Source organism: Helicoverpa zea, chromosome 8 (genome assembly GCF_022581195.2).
Source record: "Helicoverpa zea isolate HzStark_Cry1AcR chromosome 8, ilHelZeax1.1, whole genome shotgun sequence".
NCBI classification, from domain to species: Eukaryota; Metazoa; Arthropoda; class Insecta; order Lepidoptera; family Noctuidae; genus Helicoverpa; species Helicoverpa zea.
Window position 1 is genome coordinate 2,580,376 of NC_061459.1, and position 24,811 is coordinate 2,605,186.

The 24,811-nt window shown below is 35.6% G+C and overlaps 1 protein-coding gene across 2 annotated transcripts in view; it reads left to right on the top strand.

Moving 5' to 3' along the window:
* Positions 1 to 24,811, top strand: part of LOC124632830 (SH3 and multiple ankyrin repeat domains protein 3) — a 213,414-nt gene that overhangs the window by 22,786 nt on the left and 165,817 nt on the right. For both annotated transcript variants that reach the window (XM_047167805.1, XM_047167808.1), the window contains exon 2: positions 7,484 to 7,524. The gene's annotated coding sequence lies outside the window, so the exon portion shown is untranslated. The remainder of the gene's footprint in view (positions 1 to 7,483; positions 7,525 to 24,811) is intronic.

The following is a 24,811-nucleotide window of genomic DNA, read 5'->3' on the forward strand; positions in this document are numbered from 1 at the left end:
GTAGCGCATCGTACGCTATAGCCTATTGTCGGCTTGGTGAGTACGCGTACTGCAGATTGAGTCGACGTTCACACTGGGGCAGACAGTGAGTATACTCACAGTCAGCGGCGGACAATACGTTTGGTGTGAACAATCCCTAAACCTTAAATAGATTTTGTATTTATTATACTTTGGAAAAAATCAATAAATGGGCTATCTAGCGCTGATATATTTTTTAATATTTTTTTTAATCGGACCTGAATTTAAACAAACTCTTTAGCTTAATGATATTAGTATAGTTTATATAATTATCACCTAACCCATTGACTCAATTCATGTTCTCACGTGATTTTAATGTAACCAAAACGCTATTTAAAACACATTGGAGTCCCGTAAGCAATCCCGGATACTCACTAAGTTCCCACGATCCGGGAAGACTTAGTTCGTTTGTGGTCGCCTATCTACATGACGTCTATCACCACAAAATGTAAAGCAATATCACACTGCCCACTCAATGTAAAATGAACCTTGTCACCTAGGAAATAAGGATGTTTATAGATGTATTGTAAAGTTGGCGGTTATGATATATGGGTCTGTCATTATGATGTCATAGTGTATGCAATGATAGTGCAAATGAGATTTTAAAGTTGGATAGTGATATAGTCATTATCATTACAGTTCTATGAATTTACGGTACATATGGTTTATTCTACATTCTCTTCCTAAAATAACTGTTAAGGACCTACCATATGATGATATGATATGATATAGATGATGATATAATATTTGGCGTGCAGGTAAGTGTTGTTTTCAACCTATTTGCAATATAAATATAATTTTTCAATTATAGAGTTTCATATTCGATTTTCAAGGCAAACGCTTGTTACTTATAAAATAATTGACTTTCATGTTATCTGTCAAAAGTGCTAATTTGCTGCATATTTTACAAGGCTATTTTGATTTTTGGTACCATATTTGATACGTTTATAGGGCTAATTAGCGTCTGTCATTTGTATTCGCAGGTTTAAAAATTAATTATATTTTAAAAACGTAACAGGCGAAGCTCCTACATTACCATATTTTATTAGCCGTTCCTAACCAAGACTTTGTTAATAGTGCAGCCAAGCAACACAATTTGTCGATACCCGCAATAAATAGACACAACTTTATCGACACTAAATCGTTCAATCGCACATGAAAATTGCATAATTAGATGAACAACATTACGACCTACACATTACAACCGATTGATAGATTTACCGCGGCCGGTAAATTACCGGTAGATTACCGACAATTTAGCTGCAGAAGAATTAATTTTATGTATCATGCAGTCATAAAATACAATACCGATGTATTTTACCCACATTACGATCGGTATTTATGGTTAAGGCGATGTATGGGAAGTACTGTGAGAACTTAACTTTATTTGCTTACAATGTCCTACGGTGGTAATAGACGGTAATTACCGGTTTTAGACATGACATACCGGTGGGACATGGAGGGAGTTCTGCCAAGAATATGCCAGGATCTGGTACTGGGTTCCATAATGAAGTGGTTGATAATGGGTCGTGATGAGGTGTTTTTGTCACCAGTTTTATAGCACACATATGTGCTCCCCTTAGGGGCGAAATAGCACTATGCGGATTTTTACATTAAAAATAATTTTATAGTGACATAATGCTGATTGGGTACAAAAAAAATGCTCTTGTTCTTCGTCATTTTGGTCGAAACTCAAATAAGAATAATGCTAAATGGTCCTACCAATACAAATCGTGATTTGACACTCAGACTACCTATTGACCCGGAGTTGATTGCATTAAGTAAGTAACTATGCAAGTGCACTTGGTACATTTCTTCTCCGTATGAGATGAGAGCTTTACCCTACAGTGGGACAGTAAAAAAAGGCTGATGATGATGTTTTTTTCTTATTGTCTTTTAAAAGTACTTCTCACAACCCACAATACACTGTCCCCTGACATTAACCCTCTCATACCCAATCACAAAGTCGAAGTATTCCAGTGAACACTCGCGGGTTATTGTTTGATAATTTCCATTTCCCAGTATATAGGGATGTAGGAATCCCACGGGAAAACAGTTTTCATAGTTAAGTTTTTTCCGTAGGTCGATATCACTTCCTATTAGATCTTTGTACTATTTTGTGGCATTTAGCTTGATAAGAAATCGTACCTATATGTGAAATTAACATTGTCTGTATTAGTTATCGGCTACTGAACCAACTCAGATGTAATTTGGTCTTGATGCAGATTGAGATACTATGCATTAAGTAAGAAACATTTTCTGTGTTTAATAAATATTATGTAAAATCTCAAACTTACGCAAATATTAAATGTCAAACCATTTGTAAAAAATACGCCATCCGGAATGACCCACATAGAATTTTAAATGCCTCTGGGATCTTTTTAAATACACGCAAAAGCTTTTTCTTCCTTTGTCTTGAAGGTTTCAACAAGCATCGCTTTTTGTTTAAATAACGAATTCAAAACTTCAAACGCAACCGCTCCAGCGAATAAAATACTTTTCTAAAGAACTCCAGCAAGTATTTTTAATTGCAATTGCTACAAAACAGAATTAAGAATAATTCGTAAATCATTATCCAAACAAGATTCACGGCCGCTTTTTATTGAATTGCATTCGAGAATCAGTCAACTGTAATCTTTAAAAAAAGGCCTAGACTTTATGAAAACGTTGACCCCTCTTTTGCACATACAAAAACTAACCTAACTACTGTAGCAATACGATACAAAATCAAATGGTTTTGTTTTCCGAACAACTTTGTCACACTCGCAGCATAGAGCACGGGACATGTTCCAAGATATTAAACGACATTAAAAAAAAAATTGCACGTCCACTTTACAACCCGCGTGTCGTCGCATATTCATCGATAGCTTTCAAGCTGTCAAGTGAAATTCAACTGTATTTATAATGATGTAAAATCGATATTGACGTGATAAAAAAGTGAAGACGCGCTGTATAAAGTAATTTTATTACTATGGCCTAAGGATGTGCGGTATGCGAAAAATCTGGACTCTGGTTGTTGAACTTTTAGGTTGAATTGGAATTTGTCTGCTAGGAATGCGGTTTCTAGCTTGGACGATAGCGAAAATAATTGTCTTCAGAACTCCTGAATATTAGTGGATATACTTTAAATACCATATGTATACCTACAGCTTTAAAAGTTCTATAATAAAAACTTTGTTTAATCTCAACTTTCCAAATGTATAAAATATTATTCTCATACATATAAAAATACTCGTGAAAAACATGAAACGGCCATTAAAATAAAAGAGTTTCTTCAAAACTTAGATAATAAAATTAACTCTTCTCTTAAAAAGATAAAAGAGATAATTTACAGTAAAACATCTCACCAAACCAGGGAAAACAGTTTACCATATTTTTATCAAAAACGGTTCTTCTAATTTCGATATTTACAAAATCTATCGATAACCATTTTCACAACACTATTATTATTCGATGAAGCTATTTTAGTGCATCCCCAACCGCAACAATAAGCTATAATGACGCCAGCTTTTACAAACAGCTTATTATCGAAGCTAACGACACACTGACAACTTGGCTTCGATATAAAATAAAAATAACTATGAAAAATGCTCCCAATAATAAGAGGGTGCTTCGATCATTTTCTATATTTATGTATAATAAAATTCGCGTAATGATGCACCTATTTTAAAGATCAAGTAATTCGTGGAAAAATTCTTGGCTATTTAAAGGTGTTGGCGGTATGTGTGGTCAATGACTTGGGTACCTAGTTTGATGTCATGTAGGTACTTATATTGTTTCAATAACCGATTTTGATTAAAGTTAATTATGACGGCTGGCTATTGATAATAGCTTTAATTTTCTTCTGGCATCCATATTTCTTCTGGCTTCTGTTTTTTGTTTGGGTTCAAAGATCCAGACCCAAAAAACCCAAAATTAAACAGATCTTTAATAGATTTTTTATTTAACTATTACACGAAATTGAAACAACATTTTAAGTTTAGTTTATTTGCAGATTTCTAAGGAATCCAAAATCAGTGAATCTTAAATGGACCCCCATCCACGTCAACGTCAACCCTGATGTAAAGCTTGACGTACACTAAGTGGATTTAAATTGATTATGACGAGAACTCATGTACTTATCCGTCTTTTGATGTTAATCGCGGATTCGTTCTAATTCATTGCTCTTTAGGATTACTTATAAAGTATTGTGGAAATAGCACCAATGTGTACTAATATTATACTTAAAGCTCAAGAGATTTTTTTTCTTTATTTGCCAGAATGCCAGATTTTTTGTTTTGTCTGAACTTGATAGACTAAGAAACTACTAGGCTAATTTGAAGAAGTTGTTTCAGAGTGCGAAAGCATAATTTATCTAAGCAATTTTTTGTTACTTTCTCTATCGCTGGTGGAAGCTAGTTCTTTATAAATATTGAAATTCAATCGTTCTACTGTCTGTTATGCTTTTACTGCAAAATACTTGATATTTAGACTTTTGTCCGAGTACTAAAACCTTTAAGATTCTCTTTTAGATTTTTACCATCTTTGAAAAAGGAGTTCTTTTCAAGTTGACCGCTTCTTTAATTAGTAACACACAACTTCCTAATTAACCGTCAAAAATCAAGTGTTACATTAATTGAATAAGTTTCTATGGCGGATGCAATAAAGCTTAGTGGACAGTAATAAGCGGACGCGAGTTAATGTAAGTGTAGCACCAACATATGGTCACAATTGAGGTAACATTGTACCATGTACCATGTTTGTACTTGGACTACTTGTAATGATTGAGTTAACACTGTAGGAGATGTGTTTTGATGATCTTGGTCAATTAAATGGCAGAAAATTACGTTTGTAAATTGATATTTTTGTTTTTTTTTTATAATGTTTATTTGCGTAAATCGCAAGAACTATTGGACCAATTTGAAATATTCTGTCAGTGCTAGATATACTACTTTTTATTTGGATACGAATTATCACCTGGACGACGGTGAGACCGTTAGCAGAAGCAAGTAATTTTTATATAAGGAACTTATAAAAAGGACTCTAGCTAGTTTATCATAATAAAGAGTTCTAATTTGAGGCTCTTATAGAGACATATTTTTACTTATTATTTTATGTTTCCTTTTTATAACCCCCAAATAGGCCATTACCCTATTAAACAACACTTACACAATATCCAACAAAGGTACAAATTATCTCCTCATTGAGTACCCAGTAACATTACAGCACATCGTGTAGGTTTCAGACGTAACCTCGGCTTACACGGTACGGCTTCTAGAGGTCGCCTTATGATGTATCCATGTTACAAGGGTGCGTTTTAATAGATTTAGTGGTGGTCTTGGTTATTGTTAACTTGTTTACCGGTTTAGTTTACAATCATGATAGAATTGTTGGAAAAATGTTATAAGTAACTGTAGTTTAATTCAATTAATTTTTAAAGTATGATGAATTAGGTTCCTTTATCGTACCTCTGTCTTATTTTCTTCTTAGAGGTATGATACCTCTAAATGAATCATGATTAAACTTAACACAAAATTGACAGCCAAGTACAACTATACATACTTCAGTTATAGCATCAGCTTGACTTGAAAGTGAGCATGAGCATTTTAAAATAATTTAAAAATTCATAGACGAAAAGATTTGTATTGCCTACTTTAGAGCTGTTTATTCTTTGTAGATATAAGTCTTTGAAGTTTCACCGTCAATATTTGACTTCTAAAATACATAGAGGGTATTTGGATCGGTAATAACCGTGACTACATCGCAAGTCTTTTGTTTTTAGGTAAAACTTAAGCAAGTATATATATAGATGGACTTTACAAATCGTTGTAGTCTATATCTGTCTTCAATTTTAGTATTATCTGCTCTGAACTTTAATTCAGTTAGTTAACGTCAGCTAGTTAGTTAATATTTCTGTGCTCACCCTTCTAATAAAATTGGGTCAATCCTATACTAACATTAATAAAAGCTTGTTTGTTTGAATGTGTTAATTAGGTACGGAAAAGATTAGACTGATTTTTTAAAAATCTTTCATTTTTAGATGAAGCCTAGTAGTATAAGTTATTTATACGATATTATTTTGACGTTCATTAGTGCTTGTAAAGGCCTAACTGAAATAAATGATTTGACTTTGCCTTTGGCTCCTCTTAACTCGGGTGCGCAAAGTAGTACAATAATAATCTGAAGTACATTTTAAACAAAACGCTGACGCTTGTCATTAGGCCCACCAAATCCGCCCTGCCTGTAATGTGCCCAATAAATTAAGCGGCACTAATACTTGCCTAATAATGATCGACAAAGAATGTGATCGCTGTGACATAGTTATGTTATTTATACGCTATTAATGACATTGTACCAGATAAGATATTCTCAAAATGTACTGTAAGTATTCTGAATGATTTAGTGTCGTTGTCTCGACGTGCGAAATTTTGTTGGTGCAACAAGTCTATTTAGGTTTGTGTGGTTGGTCAGACTAGGCGTTTGGTAAAAAAATAATGCTGGTAAATTAAACAGCGCAGGGTACCTACTTCTTGATACTTTCTGACAAAAGTATTGTGTTATTATTTTCATCCTAAAAAAAGTTGTCATCATTAGATCTTTTGCAATCTCGCTTTGGGATAGGAATCTTTACTCATGCAGAGAAAGAATTAATGTTAACCACCGTTGGTTGACAATTTTGAAGTTTTTTATTTCAGATTTCATCAGGAGGTTTTCTTCCTTCGCTAATCTACACCTAAAATGTACAGTAAGTTACTACTTACATGATAAGATCTACTCGTGGCAATATACATATACCTTTCATAGACAATTACATGGAAAATTCTCAAATAAGTATTCTTCTTGTGAAATCTAACAGCTGACAATAAAACCAGCCAGCAAGAATCATAGACGAGTAAATCAACACAAAACAGCACTGGCCGGAATTTGGGCGAGTTCGAATTTCGAACACACCCGAGGGAGGGGCAGTTAACAGCAATAAACGGGACATGCTGAAATACCATCCCTTAGGATACAGCACTATAATCAACAAGAATGACAAACGATTTTGAACCTTATGTCTTGGGAAATAAAGATGTATGTCGGTTGTTTTTGGACAAGGAATATTTTGTAACAGTCCGTTGTGAATGTGGAATTGACTGAAACAGTAGTAACGAGATGTTTGTTTTAAGTTACTGTCTTACTAGGTTTGTTACAGTCTAATATACTGTGTTCTTTATAATATTACATAAAAATATTAGATATATTTATAGCTGTTGAAATGTGTCTTACTAAAATACCCCAGTCGTTAACCTATAATGAGGGACAGTAATATTGATTGACCATCGGCACCCTGTTTACGTAACTCCATAGCTATTTTTCAAACAGTCAATTAGGTATATTAATTCCGTCTTGAAAAGCGGTAAATGGAACTTATGTGAGCTTTGTAACTTATGTTAGACTTTAACCATATAACAATATAAATAACATTCGTTTTCTTTGTCCCCAGAATCAATTCCGCTGCGGGAGGCTGGGAGCAACAGTGTAAAGGTAACAACATAATTAAGAATTATGGTAATTAAATTCGGAACAATAGTTTCAAATCAGCCACAATTAACAGGTTCGTTAGCCTACACAATCACACTATCATCTCATTATAATGCACAGTGCACAACGGCGGGACGAGCGCTTAAACATGTTGCTTAAGGCGGTGACAACAGCCAAAACAATATACTTACGTAAGATAGAGAAGCCTGATGACGGGACATTCGTAACATTAATAACTTTTAAATAAGTTGAGTAGTCAAAAATAAAAACCAATTAAGTTCTGTATTTACATATGGATACGTTAATGTTTAATATCAATGTACGTGTATAAGTAATACAGATATTTTTGTTGGAACATCATTTTAAGCGGTTGTCTTACATTTTTTTTTGTATCCAGAAAACATTTCAAGAACGTGTTTTGAATATTACAGGGTTCTCAGATATATGTTCAAGATAATGTATTTTCTTTTCGCCGTCAAAAACTGTAAAGACTTTTTTGAGAAAATCCCTTGGCTGTGGTCAGAGTCTTAAACGATCCACTATGCCTTATAAAGGAGTAAGTGCGCTTATCATCATCCTCCGAGCCTTTTCCCACACTATGTTGGGGTCGGCTTCCAGTCTAACCGTATTCAGCTGAGTACCAGTGCTTTACAAGAAGCGACTGCCTATCTGACCTCCTCAACCCAGTTACCCGGGCAACCCGATACCCCTTGGTTAGACTGGTGTCAGACTTACTGGCTTCTGACTACCCGTAACGACCGCCAAGGATGTTCAATAACAGCCGGGACCTACAGTTTAACGTGCCATCCGAAACACAGTCATTGGTGTCTAAGATATACTTAGAAAGTACATACAAACTTAGAAAAGTTGCATTGGTACTTGCCTGACCTGGAATCGAACCCGCGCCCTCATACTCGAGGGTTCGATTCCAGGTCAGGCAAGTACCGTCAGGAGTAAGTGCGCTTATGCTGAATTAAAATTCTAAGCAGCGTGTATTAAGTACGTATTAAACATAGGAAGTATCATGTTTGTGGTATCTGGATGCCATAGAGATAAGAAGGATACTTGTAAAAAATGGTGGTCTTGGGTTTTTATTAGGATGAAAATGTAGGAAGAAAAAAAGTAGCTGAAAAACAAAAACCAATCTAATTGTGGCTTTCCTTGTAGGTTTCTTATTTGTTTGATAAAATAATAACTCTCAAATCTAATTTTCCTTTATCAATGACAATTCATTGGTAAAGTAAAATTCGAGGAATAAAAGATTCAAACTTTTCATTTTCCTCAACTAATTATGTATTGTTTGCAACTCCAAAAATAGAATCCGTTTTCCAGGAAATCGAATCCGTCGAAAGGCCTCAAAAATAAATAATTCGACTATTCAGATAAAAGGTCTGAGATTATAGCACTTTATTTAATTATGTAGCCATGTTATATGTATGGGGGAGTCGTAAAAACATTTTAACTTTCCTCAATAAATCTCGCCTGTTTGCTCAGGCATTTCCCTTTAGCAAAAACATAATAAAAAATAATTCCACGAGTTGTAGCTTCGCTTTTATTTCATTTTTCAACTCTTGCGAATCTTCAATATTTACGTTTATGCTTTCGGAACCTAATGTAATTTATTTTCCGTGAAAGATACAAACACAAAAGAGCAAAACATTTTGCAAATAGAAATGAAATCTGAGTAATTAAAATGTCAATTGCGCATTTTGTAATTATGAATTTGAATTCTTTGATTCCACGCACAATTCCAAGGGCGGTTTCATTAAATACTTAAGCAGGTTCACACAGATGCGGAACAAGCGATACTTGAGGGCTGAGCGCTTACGCAAAACCGCTTCGCTCAAAAGCTGCTCTTGACCGTTGTAGCCTGCGCCTTACATCGCGTTTCAACCACTTTAACAGAGTTATGCTGATCCTTATCGCGAACAGTAGGCACTTTGCGGTCCCCTACTAGGTCCGGTATGTCTTTCTCAATGCGAATAACTATAAACTGATATTTTATTCAATACATGCTGCGCCCGCTGCTTCGCTCTTAATCGGTAAATAAATCTTTGAGTCATAAATTGGTATTTCGAAAATCAGTTACATGATATGTAAGTCTAGTGAGTCAGACTAGCAAGGATTGATCGAACTGTTGAGCGATTTATTGCTTATTAGCTAACATGAGTGCTGTAGTTGAACGTAGATTATTAACTTGTAACTTTAATGAAAACAAATGATGGTGTTTCTGAGTTCATCAGTTTATCAGACATGATTGGCTGTGTGAAGTGGGTTTTAGAGTGAGTGAGAGTTTATTTTATGGCAGTATAATGTTCTGGTTACTTGCAGACATTAGACGTGCCCATATTTTTGTGGTGATTTCTGAGATAAGGAAAATCAGCACTTTATACAACACTACTAACTGCCGTATTCGAATGGAGCAGAAGCATAATAGCATATTACTTATTCGTTTGAATATTATTCTCTAAATGAGATACCTAATCACGTCCTATAAATAATTACAAAACAGAATTAGGGCATAGTAAAAATTGTTTCACGAGAATCACTTAATCGCACGCGCTTCTATTCCGTCTACAACTTATGGAGCTCGATACTTCTACTTTTGCATCATTAACAGTCATTATACGTAATTAGTCTCAATAAGAGTTCTTTAGTTTAAGTCGTGGTGGCCTAGTAGGTAAAGGACCAACCTCTCAAGTATGAGGGCGCGGGTTCGATCCCAGGTCAGGCAAGTACCAATGCAACTTTTCTAAGTTTGTATGTACTTTCTAAGTATTTCTTAGACACCATGGACTGTGTTTCGGATGGCACGTTAAACTGTAGGTCCCGGCTGTCATTGAACATCCTTGGCAGTCGTTACGGGTAGTCAGAAGCCAGTAAGTCTGACACCAGTCTAACCAAGGGGTATCGGGTTGCCCGGGTAACTGGGTTGAGGAGGTCAGATAGGCAGTCGCTTCCTGTAAAGCACTGGTACTCAGCTGAATCCGGTTAGACTGGAAGCCGACCCCAACATGATTGGGAAAAGGCTCGGAGGAGGAAGAGTTCTTTAGAACTAGGTATACAATGACTTCGGGGAACGTTTAATAATGATTTTTTTAGATAATTTACCGATGAATTTGGTATGACTTGGAATTCTTAGATCTTAAGTGGTACGGCTTGATCATACGTTCGTCTATGTGAAATATTTATAGGATCAAAAGACTGCAGTTTTATCTTGACTGTTCGTCAGAAATAGTCAGTTTTTCAAACACAGCTGTTCTTTATCAGTGAACTACATATTTTGAGGTGTAAAGGATTATGATCTTTTTATCAATAATGATATAAAAATATAGTCAAGCATACATAACGTAGAAAATTATTTATTCGGATTCAATAATTATTCAAGTAATTTTCTTTCAAAATATTTTGTACGTTTCATTTCGAGTACTTACTCATTTATATTTCGCAATGTTACAAAATGCAAGCTACGGGACCACTGCAGCGGCAAACTGTACAACATCTTAAGTATTTAACGATGCAGTGTTAAAGATGTTTTAATAGCATTTCTAATTATAGTAGTTAAAGCTATGAGGACTGCCTTTCTAATGAAATGATTACTGTAACACCGTTATATTATGATAGGCTATTAAATGCTTCTTGATTGGTTCGGTGTTGTTTATTTAATTGATTTAAGTAGTTATGTTTGTTTGTGTATAAAAGGCCCAATCGCTTTATTTATTGTAGATATTCTTTAGTTTTTTTTAGACAGGTGAGTAAGTATCATGCGTTTAGGATTTACTGTTTTAATGCAAATATTTTTTTCCACCATTTTACAAAAATACTGCAAAGTAGGTTTTTTTACCGTTCATAGCTTGTATGTCAGAATGGATCCGTTTTTGAGGTTATGGAAATATGGTTTCCATATCTTAGGTATAATTTAGGTCGGATTTCAGATAAAATCATCACTATTCAATATCACAAAACAAACCCGATTTACAGATTAAGATATTCTCCTAAGAACGTCATTAATCTGTCACCGCATGACGCCTCTGAAAGATATTTAACTAAGATTCAAGCACTCTCTGGAAGCGTACTTACGAATAAATAATGAGCGATAGTCAACGCAAACTTGATCCTGTCGTGAATTTTTAATTGTATCTGAGATTTATTATTCTGTCTAGATGTCTAAAGGATTGTGATATTATGTTGCGGAAGTTTAGCTAATAATTTTGAACAATGCTGAAAGCATATTTCAATTACCTATGCGTATTGACAGCCATTTAAAATGGATTCAAGTTTGAAGGGTATGGCCAAAGAAAACAGCTATTGGGATTATCTTATTTTATTCTTGAGAGAGCACACAACACAATTTACACAATGACAAAACGTCCGTCATGCTAGATAACCTCACAGAGAACGTTTACATAATCCAACCAAAAGATGGCGCTGCTCGCGTCCTTCGCATTTCGTAACACCTCCCCTCGAAGTCGTGAGCAGTGCTAATGTAATATACAATTTTATAATTAAATTCATTCATCAGCAAACATACCTAAATTACGTACACATTCAAGATGCTTTGATCCATTCAAACCTTTGGTCAACACATCTGCAGGCATTTTATCAGTACTCATATATTTTAGTTCAATCACACCTTGTTCACATTTATCCCGAATGAAATGATGCCGCACATCAATGTGCTTAGTGCGAGGATGAAAGTTCTTGCTCTGAGCAAGTTTGATGGCACCCTGATTATCGTTAAAAAGTGTCACACACTCACACTGCACGCCAATTCTATTAAGTATCTCACGCAAATACATCGCTTCTTTCGTGCATTCTGATATAGCCAAATATTCTGCTTCGGTACTAGACAAAGCAATAGTTCGTTGCTTCCTCGCTTCCCAGCTAACTGGAGCGCCTGCAAGAATAAAGGCAAAACCTGAATAAGACCTACGATCAACTGTGTTTCCTGCCCAGTCTGCATCTACTACACCAAACAGAGGCAAGCCTGTTCTTTCATAAACAAGTCGATAATTTGACGTACCTTTCAAATATCTCAATACACGCTTAGCAGCCTTCCAATGCGCAATATCATAGTTTGTATTAAATTGACTTAAATAATTAACAGCGTATGCAACGTCTGGCCTCGTTGACACTGCTAAATGCATTAAAGCTCCTATCAAATTCTGATAAGGATAATCTCTCATAACATCATTATTAATACACTCAGGCTTCTCCAATCTTACATTCACATCTATAGGCGTAATTGCAGCTTTACACTCACTCATACCAAAGCGTTCTAACACTTTATCAATATAAGATTTTTGATTTAAATACACTCTACTTTCATCATCACGGCTAAACTCAATACCTAAACAACTAGATATCTTACCCATATCTTTCATCTCAAATTCACTTCCTAACTGGTTCTTTACATGTTCCATCCATGCATTATCGTTAGTTGCTAAAATCATATCATCGACATATATACCAATTATCATTATTCGTTCACCCTTACGTGCAACAAATACACAAGGTTCTTGTGGCAAAGATTCAAAACCAATATCAATAAAAAATCCCGATAACCTTTTATACCATTGTAAACCAGACTGTCGCAAGCCATACAAAGATTTCTTTAGCAAACACACACTATCCTCACATTCATGAATCATTTCATACCAACGTTTAGCCGTCTGTAGTATATCTGTGTCTGTTACTATATTCTTCTGTGAACCAATCTCTTCTTTGGCAATAATTCTCTTTAGAGTGTTGCTTAACTCTTCTGGAATCTCCATATATACCTCCTCATCTAGGTAACCGTTTAGGTATGCTGTGACTACATCCATTTGATGGATTTTCAAACCCATTTCAGCTGCCAAAGCAGCTATAATTCTTATTGATGAGGATCTCACAACGGGCGAAGAAATCTCATGGAAATCCTCCCCTGGCCGTTGTGAGCATCCTTTTGCGACGAGGCGCACCTTCTTTCCAGTACTCTTGGTGGTAAAAACAAATCTGCTACCGATTACCTTGCGTTGTTTCGGTCTTTTTACAATTTCCCAGGTTTTATTTTTGATTTGGGATAAATATTCGTTTTCCATGGCAGATCTCCACAAATGCTCATCACTTCCTTTTTGTATATCTTTCCACGTTACTTGTTCTACTGTTGCTATTCCAGCACTCAACCATTCATCTGATTCCTTATCCGTCTCCTCTACTGTATGATATTCTTTCCGTGGTCTACCCGCTTGACCAGTACGTATCATGCGAGGTCTTCCTCTTCCTCTTTTAGGTTCTATTAAGTGTTCCCATGATATAGTAGACTTTACCGAACGTGGTGGATTTTTATCGTCATCTTCTTCAGATTCATCACTTTTATTATATGAACTTCCTGGAGTAGCATCATTTTTCCTATTTTCAAATGTTTCCTTCCTTTTATTGTTCGTATTCAATTCTATTTGCACTTCTTCTTCATCAATACCTTCTTCTTCGTCAAGGATTTCCTTGTATTCATGTCTGAATGCTGTCTCATTCATGAATTTCACATCTCTAGTTATAATAATTTTCTTGGTTGTAGGATCATGTATCCTATATGCTTTGGACTGTATGTCATAGCCCACAAATATTCCTAGCTTCGAACGTGAGTCAAACTTTCCTTTAGGTTTTCCCTTTTCTTTATAATATACCTTCGAACCGAACACGTGCATGTATATTACCGTAGGTTTCTTGCCTTTCCATAGTGTAAACGGTATCTCACCATTTAAGGCTGTGGTTGGGCATCTATTTCTTATGTAATTGGCGGTATTTATAGCTTCAGCCCAAAATGCGGGAGGGCTTCCAGCTTGTCGCATCATGCACCGTGCCATTTCAACCAATGTCCTATTCTTTCTTTCGGCTACACCATTCTGTTGAGGTGTATATGGTGCCGTCAACCTTCTCCTTATGCCAGCATTCTGTAAATAGTCATTAAATTCATTATTCACATACTCCTTACCATTGTCGGACTGAAGGTTTTTTATTTTCTTCCCTGTTAAGTTCTCAGCATAGGCTTTATAAATTTTAAACACGCTAAATACATCACTCTTATTCGCAATGAAATAAACTTCGCACCATCTCGACTTATCGTCAATAAATGTGACAAAATATCTTTTACCGCTGTATGATTTATGATTCATAGGGCCACAAACATCACTATGAACTATTTCTAGTAGTTCTGTGGTACTGCTTTCTCTTTTCTTAGGAAAAGGTGTGCAAGTTTGCTTCTCGCTAATACAAACCTCACATTGAGATAACTTTTCGCCATCCTTAAATGTTATTCCATGTACTAACCCATTGTTTACCATACTTTTAAGGTCTCGTTCATTTAGGTGCCCGAGCCTTTGATGCCACATGTCCATTGAATTATTCACGGTTTCAATATTACACACATAATTATCACTCATCCGAACATGATACAGATTTCCTATTCTATCTGCACGTATATGAATTTTGTTATTTTCGTCAACGACAATTGCGTCATTTTTTCTAAACCGAACTTCAAAACCATGATCTGTCATGATGGCAACTGACATTAAGTTCGTTCTTAAATCAGGAACATAAAATACTTTTTCAATATTTATTTTTCGTTCTTCACTGCCAGTATCCACGGAGAGCTTAACCTTTCCGGTACCTGTAATTTGAGTTCTTTCGCTATTTGCTAAGTTTAACTCTGAATTTACTTCTGTAAAATCTTGTATGAATTTTCTTTCATTACACATATGAGCCGTGCATCCACTGTCAATGCACCAAATAGCATTATTTTTTCTTCCCAATAAAGCCTCTTCGGTCAATAATGTTGTTGATTCTCTGTCCTCTCCTCTATTTTCTATATTCTGTGCACTTTGTCTATGTTTTATAAACTTGGTTTTGGTTCTGCAGTCTTTTGCGAGGTGTCCACGACGCCCGCAACGATGACAATCTACACTTGATACAATATTATTTCTATGACTATGAGTGTGGGTTGTTTGTTCATTGTTCTTCACATTGAAACGTCTATAATTTTTGTTGATGCGTTTTACGAACATAGCTCCCTCATCAGTCGTAGTCTTTGATTTACGAGCCTCATAGTCTTCAATAATTTTAACCTTTAGGGTTTCTGTAGACGGTAAATCGTCTCGTGATTCCATTGCTGTTCTGAACATGGCGAATGAATCGGGTAGACTATACAGCAATAATATAGCTAGTAATTCATCTATCACTATCAATCCGATTTCTTTCAATTTCTTGACTGCATCAAAAAAATCTGCGATGTGTTTCTTCAAATCATCGTCTTCCTGCATACGGGTCAATACCAGTCTCTTCAACAGCGATGCTTTTCTAGCCGGACCACTCGATTGGTACATCGACTTGAGTTTATCCCATATAGCTTTGGAACTTTCTAGACCATCCAATGCGGCCAATTCGCTTGGACTTACCGCTAACAATATGTCGGCTTCTGCCTTTTTATCCAATTTCGACCATTCTGCATATTTGGGATCACTTATCGGCGGTTTGGGCGACGATCCCGAAACAAAATCCCATAAATCATTCTTGATGAGTATGGCACGCATGTGAATTTTCCATGTATCGTAATTATCGCCAGTGAGACGATCAATTTTGATAGTAGCCATGGCGAAGCTTTTTCAACTTCTCGTAGCCTCGAACAAACTTCAAAATTTTTCCGTTTGACAATTTTATTGTTTTTCAAATAACTGCATTGTGCATTTATATTACGAGTTTTTCACTCACTGACTACGTGACTCTATCTGGGCCCATAACCTGAAGGGTACGGCCAAAGAAAACAGCTATTGGGATTATCTTATTTTATTCTTGAGAGAGCACACAACACAATTTACACAATGACAAAACGTCCGTCATGCTAGATAACCTCACAGAGAACGTTTACATAATCCAACCAAAAGATGGCGCTGCTCGCGTCCTTCGCATTTCGTAACAAAGTTAATACGGCATTCACTATACGATTATTAGGTCAGGTACCAGAATATTGTGCTGGGAATACAATTTTTCTATACTAGTTCCACTTGTGTTCTGAAGTGAAAGCTGGGAAGACACACTGAGTTAGGTACTTTTGCATTTATACATAATATGATCACATAAGTAAGCAGGTTCGAGAAATTAAATCATACAGAGAGATTGCTGATGACAATATCAAGGTTTCCCTTTTACTGGTAAAACAAATGTGACTTTACGTACAACCTTTACGCTTACACGAGTAACTTTTACATACCTACAAATCTTTATACTTAACATTTCAGCACCCATAAACCGAAGCAATTCAAGCGATGCAAATCAGCCAGGGTGGCGAAACGATTTACGGCAACAATTCCACAAACGACTGTATTTCCCTTTGTCTGAGTCTAATCAAATAACAACGTGGATTATGTATCTGGCTGATCGCGGCTGATAAATAATTCTGACACCTGACTAATTGTGGAGTTGAATGGTATCGAAGTATCGGCTGAACACGATGAAAGACGTATCTTGTGTTCGATCAATGTTTTGTTATGATACAGCTGGTTACATGGATACTTATTTTAGTAAATCTATGTAAGTCTAAGCTCAAAGTATTGACATATTCATCGATAGAATTAGTATTAATGAAGGTCTTATTTTGAAGGCGATTTTATGATGAGAAAGGTATAGTTCCACAATGCTCCTTCTATGTCAACTATAGGGACCTAGTGAACACGAAAAAAGACACTCCTACACAATTGAACTACTAAACCAATTTAAATGTAGTTTCAAATGTTACCAAACTCTTCCTAACGACCTAAAACCAGGTTCATTATTTTTTTTCAATAAAAGAGCTGTGCCCGAGATTTTTCTATACATGGAAAAGTATGCAATTATGCATCCAAATATAAACAGACCTGTCCTACATTCTCAGTTCCCAGTTCCCAGCTATTATGTTAAAACAGGCGCCAGTGTATTTCAGCAAAACTCCAATAATATGGTAATGTACACCAATATTGAGATGTTCCTCCGAACCTCCGAGCCTTTTGCCTTTCGGAAACTAATTTTGATACTTCCAAGCTTTTGTTTCAAAGGTAAACGGCTCATTTCTGATTCCAGTGTTTGTCCTCTGATTAATATTTGAAGCCAGGTGGTTATTGTTCTAAAACTGGCTTTGTTGGGTGTAGAGTAATTTGATTAGGTTATATTTTGGTTCATTGAACCTTGGCATTTATGTGAATTACGACGCTTGTACGTTTTGATCCTAATAATATTCAGATCACTGTTTACAATTAACTACAGGAGCTCTTTTTTAGCAAGACTGTTAGTTTTAAAATTGACTAGAGGTTTGAACCGTTTCAAACGGAGCATACCTATAAACGACGATTTTTTTTAGGAAACTCTGATTCCAATCAAAGTTTCCAGCCCGTCTGATACCGAACAATACCTAATTGTTGTTACGTGTGTACTTCCATTCATCTTCATACTGATTTAGGAGCAAAAATCAACTAGGTTTCGGTCCACTAAACCTTTGTAGCTCTTATAGTTATGGAATACCTAATAATATCAAAGTAAGACAGTTCCTACGTAAGTGCATACAAATCAAGCAAAGCTTCTAAAAGACCAGGTCAAGAAACACGAACACTGCACTATACACAAAGAGAACCTTGTAGTTTTCGAGCTAGACAGATTTCATACTATTGCGTTTCAGAGTAATCTGCAAAGCTTGTACACAAAGCCTTAGGGAAGGCTATTTCGGGAACAGCAAAATTTTCCAGCGAGAATCCCCCGGGGGAGTTTGATTCCATCTCTATGAGAATATGATGTTGGGTTTCAGAAAATGGGTAGGTTTGGTATGGACCGGGGATAGGCTAGGAGCTACAGATGATTGATACCTAACTAAATAAAACTGAACAAACATTACTAAATCTTAGTACAAATGATACATAAAGGACTTAAGAAGGAACATGGTGGGATTTAGTCAGTAAGAGACATCTGACATTCCCTCGCTCTGCTCCCATAACGGGAGGGGTCATTTCATGATTTCGCACCACCAAAAAAAGTATAAAAGATAGCCAATAATTCATTCAAGATAAAGATGAATGATGTATACCCTTAAGGCGGGAAGTAGTCCACTCACGGGTACAAAACCGGGACAGTGGCTAGTATTTAATTATAACTGAAACCGTTTCCTTAAGACATGATTGTCCTTTTTGGAAGGCTCGTCTATTGGAGCACACTCACACACACTCCCAATTTATACTCCCCCATTACACAAAGTACATCACTACAATAGGTCGGTAATAAGGTGCAATCTCCGAAGCATGCAAGTGCATTCCGCCGCATGTGGTAATGACTTCAACCGCAGAGCACAGACGTACGTACGAAATTGACGCGCTCTTCCGCGTTCGAACGGGACTCAACTGTCTGGTGTATTAGGAAGTTTTCAAATAACGGTAGTCCTGTTTTGTTCATTTGTTTTTGGGTAGAAGTAAAAACGGAAAAGTAATGATTACGCTGTACATACATATACTTATTTACAGCCAGTTTCTTCATCAAAAGTAAAAGCTAAAGTAATGTCATAAAGTAAAAGTAACGGTCAAATTAGTTTTTTTCAAGGCTAAAGTAACTGAAAAACTAATAGATAAAACGAATTTGACCGTTACTTTTACTTTATGTCATTACTTTAGTTTTTACTTTGGCTTTTACTTTTAATGAAGAAATTGGCTGTTAATGAACAACTTTGACCGTCGTGACGGTTAGTCAGAAGCCAGAAAGTCTGATAACCAGTCTTACCGTCGGGTGAACTGTCGGCCGACTATTTAGTCTGCACTGTACTACTACTACATCTATGAACAAATTATTATATGTAATTCTCTCACCAATTACAAAACACAACTAATCTTTTAACAAATAACCACCACAAACATTAACAAATTACACGTTATACAAGAGAGTCAATACAAACCAATCTTCTAACATAAAGTGCAAATAAATTGCCTATTGAGGAAACGTTATGTCCGTCAAGACATCTATCATGCATTGCGTCAATACACTATATTGCGCCAAGGAGTATGTATAGCATGGACATCGCACTTTGTATTGGGCCGATAGATCAGTCACATCGATGAATTATACGCCGTGATTGCTTGAGATAAGCTCATCTAACGTGATGTATGTGATGCACAGATTTGATGTAAAGAATAATTTAGTAGTTTACCTAGCACATTAGTATTCTATCACGTCTAGTTTCCTAATATTCAAATAGAAGCTTTAAAATAGCATAAAATGAAATCATATCTATGTCATCATAATTTGAAATATCTGTCAATATCATAAGAAACCTTTTTCATGCAACTTTTCTAAGTTTGTATGTACTTTCTAAGCATGTCTTAGACACCAATGACTGTGTTTCGGATGGCACGTTAAACTGAAGGCTCCGGCTGTCATAGAATATCCTTGGCAGTCGGTACGGGTAGTCAGGAGCCAGTAGGTCTGACACCAGTCTAACCAAGGGGTATTGGGTTGCCCGGGTAACTAGGTTGAGGAGGTCAGATAGGTAGTCGCTTCTTGTAAAGCACTGGTACTCAGCTGAATTCGGTTAGACTGGAAGCCGACCCTAACATAGTTGGGAAAAAGGCTCAGAGGATGTTGATCATTAGAAACCTTTTTATTAAAAAGCACTCCTCTATAACTTAAACCTCTGTTCCCTATCTAATCCTGCGCCAATACTGCTAATGTCCACAAATTATTCGTTGGCCAATAGAAAGAGGGTTTATATTAAATTCATCATCATTATCATCAGTCCAGTGTTGAAACCGCAGACGATGGGTAATTTTGCTTAAGCATTTTATTTGTTGTTGCGTGTATTGTGTCGTTCAGTTTTTATAGTATACATACTTGCTTCCAACTTCAACTTACACTCAATTTTGGTTGTTTGAACTGGAAACTTATTCACGCACTCCGATAATAAATTGTCTGTATCCTTTTCTTAGCTCTATACTATACTATATGGGTGCCAAACATATTTTGAAACAGTATTAGCTTAGTCGTGAAAGCACAAGACAGACAGACAGAGCTATCTACTTACACATGTATGTATAATATTAGTGAGGACTAATTTCCACTCCCGATTTTACTTACATACCGTGGAACTAATTCAATCACTCGAATTAAAAGTAGGTATCCTAAAGGTTTTCCCGTTAATTGGGTCATACAACACTGAAATAAATTTCATTCAAATCATCGTCATTCCTTACATTAAGTGCGTTCAAACCAACTCTTCAGCTTTAGAATATTATAAAGTAAGAACCTGTAGATAAAATCTACAATCTATCTACAACACGAAGATACAATTTCGGCATGATCAGGCTAATTCACGAAATACGTGATCTTAATGACTCAAATTGTTTCTTGAGTTCTAAGATCATAGTGATTTGTAATAATGATGATTGTTTTAATAGTTAGTCTAGACTTTGTAAGAAGTTCAGTGACTTTTGTCATCAGCAATTCGATAGTAAAGATGGGTTACACCATGCAGGAACTATGACGACAATCAGCGATAACCAGCCGTCTAATTGCAGCTAATTGTTAAAATCGCCAATTTTTATTTGAGAGTCCATACGCAGGAAGTAAACACCTTGACTTCTCAATCCATCCTTAGGTTGTTTGAAAGAGATCGCTCTTACTGACAACTTCGCCTATAACGTCACCTATTATGTAATTTAGTTTGTATGTACTTTACTTAATAAAGTATATCTATCTATCTATAAAAACAGACAAGAGTTACCTATCAGTCGTGTGTGTATTCCTGTGTATCAGATCGAAGACACTCTTCCAATCTATATTTTTATCCCTTCTAACGCTAACAAGCCCATTGACAAACTCAGTATCAAATGAATTCTTCCCATCAAAGCGCAGCCAGTGATGTGCAACGCGACCTCTGACTCGATTCCACTCTCACATATCGATAGCTTATTCACTTCCATCGACCTAATTAGTCCCACCACTAATTAATAAGCCAGCTCTCACCGTTTGCCGCTTGATTAGGTATTTGTATTTCATATTTCTGATTAGTATTGGTCTGTTTTGGGGTGGTTAGTGTCAAATTCAGGTTTGTGGTGACGAGTATATTTGGCTAGTGTATATAGGTTCTAATTAATTACTACTTATAGCAGTTAACCAACTGATTTGCCATTCGTAGAACATTGCGTACTGCGGTGTGCCATTAAGGACTTGAATGAAGTTTTGATTTCTAACAAGACTTTACCTTAGACCACTTTTATAGTATGGATGGTACCCACTAGTCCATGGAAGAAGGCTCTAGGCTATCAAGCTATAAGCATTTTTTGCAATCTGAACCAAAGATCTTTCCTGAGAGTCGTATTTAGTAAAGCAAAGCTTCCGAAAACGCATCCCTTGGAAACAACCCGAATAACAGCCAGTTTCTTCATCAAAAGTTAAAGCCAAAGTAAAAGTCAAAGTAATGTCTAAAGTAAAAGTAACGGTCAAATTCAATTTTTCTATTAGTTTTGCTGTCACTTTAGCCTTGAAAAAACGAATTTGACCGTTACTTTTACTTTAGACATTACCTTAACTTTTACTTTTGATGAAGAAACTGGCCGTAAATGTGCTATCTAACACTGAAAAATCCAAATCATCTACAGCTACATATTTTCTATCTCAAATTCACTACAGTACATACATACTTACATATTTACTTCACACAAAAATTTGGACCACCTCAATCAAAACGGTTCTTTTTCTTAAAGACTGATGCCCATTTTGACCAACAAATGCCTAAATTTAGGGGTTTAGGCATTTAGGGGACACTTAATACGAAATTATTTTTCACCAATGTTTAAGTGTCCCTTGTTACCTTTATTATTAGGGGAGCCCTTATTTTAAGTGACATTTAGTTAGGGAAACGTTAAGAGATTGTTGGTGAAAACGGGCATGAGATAACAAGATATGGATCAGCAGTTATAGCCTAACCAAATCACAGTTGACTCAATATTCCGTTACACTAACTGCCATCACATAAGTAGTGGTTACATAACCAGTTATTAACGGTCTGACGAAACGCTAGTTAAATAACTTATGATAACATCGGTAACTGGTTGATTCGGAACAATTATTTGGCCTGTTTTAAGGTTGGTTTCAATGGGAATGGGAACTCGTAAGAACTGTCCATAGAGTATTTCGTGGGAATGGCGTTTTAAGAAGTCTTTTTAATCAATTGTAGTGTTTATCTTGTTAAATAGTTAACTTTTTTCCATTGGATAAATAGTTTTTTCTCAATTTTATAACTTTCGATGTTCAATTATCTAGATCTCGCGTAATTTTCAACATTGCGTTAATGCAACATCCTATTTGTTCCACGTGAAATAAAATGCATATATTTTTTTAATTACGCAGAAAGCGATCAAAAACTTTAATATTTTTTTGAAACTAAAAACATAAAAGAGCACAAAAAAAGATTGATAAGTATTTCTTATATGATATAATTAATTCACGATTATTAGGTGTTAGGTTAGGCCATTAACTAAATATATTGTACCTACAACTTGTTAATAACTATAAATAGGCTATCACTATTCTGTGTACATCGTAAAGTACAAATTAACATACGTATCTCCGGCCATTACAATATCATTATCTTAAACTGTCATTGTTAACACAGCTAATAATTAATCGCCTATTAGGTACTAAGTTTCGACAAGAATTCCTAGTGTTTGAGCAATTTGACTAAATTCCTTAACTTTGTTCTAAAGTTAGTGAAATAGGTTTAAACTTTTTGGAGAGGTAATTGTATCAATTAAAAGTACTTAGTTATAAAACTTTAAGAACTTAGAAGAGGTGGTATCTATAAGTAATTTAACATTTGCAAGTTTTAAAAGGAGTTACAAGGTTACTGTAGAAAGACAAACGATGTGAGATTGTTTTTCCAATTTCTGCCCTTAAGCTGTAATGTTGACCAAAAAGCCGGTCATTTCTAAAACAATTGGTTTGTAAAATAAACTGTAAAAATGGGTAATTGTTTGCTTTCATGATAACTGGATTATTTTTTATAAATTGAGAACTATATTTTGTGTAATAGGAAAGAGCTTATTTCAATTCTCAGAAAATAAATGTCAGTATTCTAGAAACAGAAGATTAATATTTAAACCTACAACCATTTATTACTTCCAGCTCCCGACATAATATAACATTTTCAAAACCCAGAGGCATTTTCTAATAACTCAAACAAGTGGAACCCATTCATTTTGATTGCATAGAAAATCTATTTCTCACATATATGTGTAAAGCGGACGTAAGATGATAGTAATAATTTTCAATTTATACTTTGAGACGTATAAAATATTATATTTCGCAATCCTGATATTACAGACATGTTGTTCGTAAGAAATTGCTTTTGAGCTTTAAGCCTGGCCTCTTAATGAACTGCTGTAAATGTTCAAGTTATATTAATATTTTGGTTCAGAGTTCAAAACCCAACCCAGAGATATAAGCCTCCTCTTTATTACCAGCATTTAGGTATTGACGATTTCTGATGCCTCTTCAATAGTACACATTGATATGACACCACGAGGTCGTTATAAATAACCAATGAGTTCATACAAACACGTGTAAGATACGTACACATGTATATGAAGCGGTCTGCTGTGACACTGTTAAGTGAAATAAAACCGAAACAGGTGTTGCGTAGAAAGATTGATGAAGTAACAAAACTCTCTCATGTAAATTCGACGTCGGACCTCTTGACTTTTGACTGTAAGAAAAACTGACACCAACAGAAGTTTGTAGTAGACGTTCACTAACAAACACAAGTACTACCGAACCCTACCAATGCAATTTCCCTCAATACATCACAGATTTCATAATCCCACAATCCAGTGAGCACTAGGTTAGGTAACCCGTGCATTATTCACATAAACATGGTAGGCTCTAGTAGTGGGTAGGGTAGCCACGCCGCGGGCCGCACTTGAGCCAGTCTCGTCACGTCGAGAACACGGGCGAATCAAAACGTGCGATCTGTAATGGCGGGTGGCACTTGCATTGGTAGGGTGACTGCTTTTTGTACTTCTTTTTCGGATATTTTTAAGAAAAAAAATGTTGTTGTTTTTTGTTTTGAATACAACGTTTTGGTTGTACGGTCATGTGCTTTGAAAATTATTTGCTGTACTGTTGAGGGACTTTAACTATTGTTTAATATCTATATCATAATATATTTGTTATTGTGGCTATGAAATTATATAAAAAAAATATTCGATAATATTATTTGACTCGAAAACTGATGAGAACTATCGGCATTGCTCAT